Source organism: Rutidosis leptorrhynchoides, chromosome 1, assembly GCF_046630445.1.
Source record: "Rutidosis leptorrhynchoides isolate AG116_Rl617_1_P2 chromosome 1, CSIRO_AGI_Rlap_v1, whole genome shotgun sequence".
NCBI classification, from domain to species: domain Eukaryota; kingdom Viridiplantae; phylum Streptophyta; class Magnoliopsida; order Asterales; family Asteraceae; genus Rutidosis; species Rutidosis leptorrhynchoides.
Window position 1 is genome coordinate 95,651,119 of NC_092333.1, and position 5,647 is coordinate 95,656,765.

Sequence of the window (5,647 nt, forward strand, 5' to 3'; positions counted from 1 at the left end):
AATTAATAATGTTATTATATTTAATTATTATTATTATTATTGATACTGTAAAGTTATTGACGCCAAACTCCAAAGTGATTTCCATTCCCGCCCATCTGACTTGGGTTGGCCCAAATAATTTCAACTTTATTTAAAACACGATAAATAAATTAAATTTAAATTAAATAAATATAATAAAATATAGAATATATATACGGTCTATAACTCTATACCTATCTATTTTCCCTAATTTGGTTCATGCGGTCCTCTGCATCTCTGTCTCAATTACGCCTCTCAAAACCCTAACCCTCGACTATTGCTAATCAACCATTATAATTTTCTAATTTCTAAATCTTCAATGGTTAGTACTCAATCTAGTTGTATTTGTAATTTTAGTAAATATTGCAATTGTTATTACTGTTATGGTCACCAATTAAAGTTTGCATAGATGATAATGCTAGGTTAATTTTTTTAGTTTCTACTCTGTATTTTTTTGTTAATCCCAAATTAATATTTTATTAAATCACTGAAACTATCTATATGGTCACATGATTTGTTTAAGATGTAACTATTACACCGTTCTACACCATTATGTGGAAGTATCTTTAGCTATTATATGTAATGAAAGTATCTATATATCACTGAAAGTATCTATTAGCTATCATAATGAAAGTATCTATAGATCACTTGTGGAACTGTGGAAATATTATTATTATTATTGTAAATTGGCTTAGTTGCACTAAACTTCCACTTATTAGTGCTTAATGTATCTATTTTGAATGATTTAATTATCCATATACTGAGCTTTGGATGCTAATTATATTTTGTTGAATTTTTTATTTTTTTTTCGGATTTTTGGTTTTAACCGAAACTGAACCGAATTCGAATTCGGTTTTTGGTTTTCGGTTTCGGTTCGATTTTGATTTTGAATTCGGTGTTCGGTTCAGTTTTCGGTTTTGCTTTAAAAATTTTCAAAACCGAATACACCGAACCGAATAAACCGGAAACCGAACCGATGAACACCTCTACTTGAATGATCCTTGAATCTTCAATGATTTTAGTGTTTTTGATGCACTTTGATAAGCTCAAGAACTGTTTTGAATGATATGTTTTCGTCTCTGAACAGAAAGAAAACTGGCACACTTGGAATGAAGCTGGAAAGAGGTTTAAAAAGGTTGAAAAGTAGCTGGAAAGCACTGTGCGCGGCGCGCACATAAGGGGTGCGAGGAACGCACTACTCACCTACCACACTTTTACTTTCCAGTTCACGATCGCACTTCAATTTGGACGTTTCGGGTACTTGTGCGCGGCGAAGTGCGCTACGCTCTCTGTTGTGTGCGGCGCGCTCTGTTGAACTTGCGTGGGGCGCTCTCTGGTTTCCATTTTAATCAAATGTTCTGATCAAAGTCTTGAGTGCGCGGTGGTGTGCGCGGATAGTGTGCGGCGCGCACTGTAGCTTTCATTTTTCTGTTTCTTCGTTTCTTGTTCTGGTTTTGATCTTTGAGTTGTTTCATTCATTATCTTCAACATTTCTTCAAGTATTCAATGATTCTATGCTTAATTACAATAAAACGGAATAATAATGGAAATATTACAAATTCGTATGAAATAACCGACGATAGGACTTGATATTGTGACTAATGATATGTCTATTTTGAGTAATATCAAAATCCCCCACACTTAACTCTTGCTTGTCCTCAAGCAAGTCTTGTTCTAATCATGCGTATACAAAACACAAATATATATGAATCAAAAACATTGTTTGAAGTACATTATACACAAATCACACGAATCACGCAAAACACACACAAAGACTCACGCTATATGGTACACAATTTTCACACGATTCACACGAAGTACACAAAACACACACATTATTTTGTAACACAACTCACGCTATATGAACACATGTTTACACAATTGGAATACACACTCGTGAGGGTACACACACAATTTATGAAACACACGCACACATTTGGATTGCTTGGGAGAGGTGAACTTCGGTGAAAGTTCTTTAAAAATTTGGATCCTTAGGGAAAATTGGATCTTTGAGAAAACGTTTTAAGATTTTGAAAATGTCATTGCTAGTTTTTTTTTTTTTTTTAACTAGACACGTTTTCCGGTTTTAACCTCAAATTTCGGTTGAGGGTAACTGAAAACCGAAGTCTCAGTCGGCGATTAGCAAGCTATTCGCCCCCATGATTGTAGTATCATGGAACTCTTAACCGGGCGCCCCCTGACGCGATATAAATATCGGTCTTTCATGACAATTTTGTACAATTAAGATCAAGGGTTAAAACTGCGAAGACTAAGCTATCGCGCGGGACAGATCCTGCTCCAGCTTATACACCTTAATCGGTCTTGCACTGGATAGCGACTTGGATTTACCCTACCAAGTTTATTTTCGGGTTTGAAAGTTCAAGACTTTCCCTTCCCACTGTACCTTATATCGTGAAATGATATTAGTATGAAATGACATAGTTTAGGAAGTTTGCTATATCAAGTAAGGCGAAATTCGGAAGACTTTACTTCCTTCAAGGATGAACTAGATGCATCCTTTCGTTTAGTGACTTTTATTCCTTTTTCAAGCCAAACGTACTTTAATCGTTTTAATTTTGCAAAATTTGTGATAGTAATTCGAAAAGATTGGTAAAATCCCCCACACTTGGCTTTTTCGTTAAGGCTTTAATAATTATTTCCATTAAGAATGTGGTAAAACATGTTGATTATCCCTTTTATATGATTACTAGTTTTATGACTTTTAACCGAAATAAATTCAATCATTTGGTTGTTTCTAAATTTGTTTCGTGATAATAATTTCAGTTTATACACCTAGTTTTAAAATCTACAAATTTTAAACAAAATTTGAATTTATGAAGATAAAATTTCAAAAAAAATTTCACCATTCCATTAAGAATTCGAAAGTAAGCCAAGATGTACCCGAGAGAATTACCTCCCCCTACACTTAAGATTAAGTAAGGCCCTCATTACTTAAAATCAAAAAAAAATTTAAAAAAATTCACGAGGGCATTTGTGTGAAAAGAGTTCGAAAAACCTTGATAATAAGCCTGAGATCGTGAAACTTAGGTGAGCGATGGCGCTGAACTTAATGCCAGCATAAGAACATTGTTCATTTCTTGATCTCTATCACAAATTCCAAAATGTTTGTACGTCGCTGAACTTAATGCCAGCATCACTAAACCTTAACAATAAGAAATAAACAAGCACACAAAATTAAATAGATAAAAATGGTGTTTTTAACACAACCACCACAAACATTAGTCTACAATACAAATATTCAAATTATTACAAACCAAAGTTTCTGAAAAATCACCAAATTGTTACCAATCATCAAATAAGGTACATTTGCCCTCTAATCATCACTAGAGAAATTACCAAAAGGCCATCCAGAGTAGGTTCCCGAACCATCATTTCGAGGTCTCCCGCGCGGGTATTGGTCCTCAAAGCACGTCTGTGCATCCTGCATAGCCGCTTGCTCATCGTATAAGGGAGGACTCGGAATTCTGTTCGGTGTGTTATAATAGGTCGGGTTTTGGTAGGAAGTGGCATAATAATCCTGTGGGTTTTGCATATACAAACTAACATTATGGCGAAGCCAATCGCCCCTGTAATTCCTCCACCTTTGATCATACCTTGAAGCCCTATTATGCTCCCGTTGTTCTTCCTGAAATTCGTTAAATTGTCGCCTTTGTTCTTCATATTGGTCATTTCTGTGTTGATAACCAACCCGAAAATCATGAAAACCGTAAATCACTTCCTCCAACTCTTCTTCCCGTGTCCTTTGCGTCTGCCTACGCCTTCTCCTTTGAAACTGGGGTAATTCTTCTTCACTTTCAGGTTCCTCCATGTGAACCTCCTCCTGCACATTTTCTCGTCCGACACCGCTACCACCTGCTTCATGATCGTGGGCACGGGGTGGGTTTTGAGGTGGTTCCATCCTAGGAACAAAGGGAATGAGCCGATTGTGTTGGTCGAGCTGCAAAAATTGGGCATTGATATAGTATATACTTCCCAAAGGTTCCATCATGTCCGAATTTGCTACTAGCTGGTCAAAGTTAATTCCAAACGAGCTCGCTATTCGAGTGATATAGTGACCACCTACAATAGGGTTTATATTTCTTGTCCCTGTTTCGTTTAGCTATTTTTCCACGGTGGTTGGAATATCAACTGGACTTTTATTGTAGATTTTGTCCATCAGAAAAATGTCTAGCCTCGTTACCTTGTTGTTTCCTTCCCTTCTTACATTGAATGTGCAAGAAACCAACCTCTGAATTAACTTCGCCTCTTGATGATGTATTTTCGTGAATGTGCTTCGACTAGCAGCGAATTGGTAATTACTTATGTCGCTCCAAAAAATTCTGGGATTGTAGCTGGAATCGTAATACTCTGTCTGTCGGAGATATGCGTCCAATTGATCGTCATCTAGCTCGTTATATATGTCCAAAGCACGAGCTAAATCGATTTGGCTCATTGATCGATCCAAACCTCCCAATCTAAACCTCATAAAATTCTGCCCTCTCGGATTTAAAATGCATTGAAAGTTCAGAGTTGCGATGAATTCCTTGCACAACTCTGGGTAAATGATTTCATTTATCCGCATAACCCGTTCCCATGCCCGAATTGTGATTTCTTGTCCGGATGACAATTGGTGTTTCACCTCTAACATTCGTGCGACTCTATTGTACTCTCTTGCTTGAACCAATGGTTCCTGGTCAAAATACCAAGTGGCCTCACATTTTTTTCTTACCACCCATTCATATTCTTCCGCGTAGTCCTCATGATCCCGGACATAAGCTAACCAAACAGCGGGATCATTTTGATCCGGTACGGGTGCTTGTTGTCTTCCTTGGTTTGAACCTTGTCCTTGTTGGGCCACTTGACTAGATGACCTTGTCTACACATAAGAAACAACACCAAAACAAAAAGGCATATAGAAATAATACCTTGTTAGTGTTAGGTTAAATCAAAATACATGTTCAAAGATACATATAGCAATAGTTATGTTAATCCTTCAAGCAAATAAATCATTTTAAGAGCAAAGATTATCATGACTAGTATAGCATTACAGAAACCAAATTTGAACATAATCCTTAAGCACAATTTAACTCATCATGTTATTGTTACCCAAAAATCTATTAATCATATCGCAACAAGCATAATTAAGTGGAACACTAAAGCTTTTCATGCTTACATTATCAATTTTTCATTCAATTCATGTTAGCATTCCAACTTTGAGACTTTTATTCAAGATAACAAGACTCATAAAACATCCAAAATCATCTTCAATCAACCCACAATTACCAATTACAAACTATCCTTAACACATTATCAAGCTAGCAATTCTATTGGCATGTAAACCCTAGATTCATAAGAATATCATAAAAATACAATGGAATCTCAATTTTAAGGCATACAAGGTGTACATAATAATTAGAGCATGTTAATGTTCACAAAAATCATGAAATTAAAGAAAACCCACTTAAATTCTCCAACAAATTCGAAATTAAGAGATTAAAATCGATGTATTAAAAAGAATAAAAAGTAGAAGAACATGAACATACTCTCCTCATCTTGAATTTGCTTGAAAATGGAAGAGATTTGGTGAAGATTGGATGAAAATTGGTTAGGGTTTGGTAGGTTTTTGAGT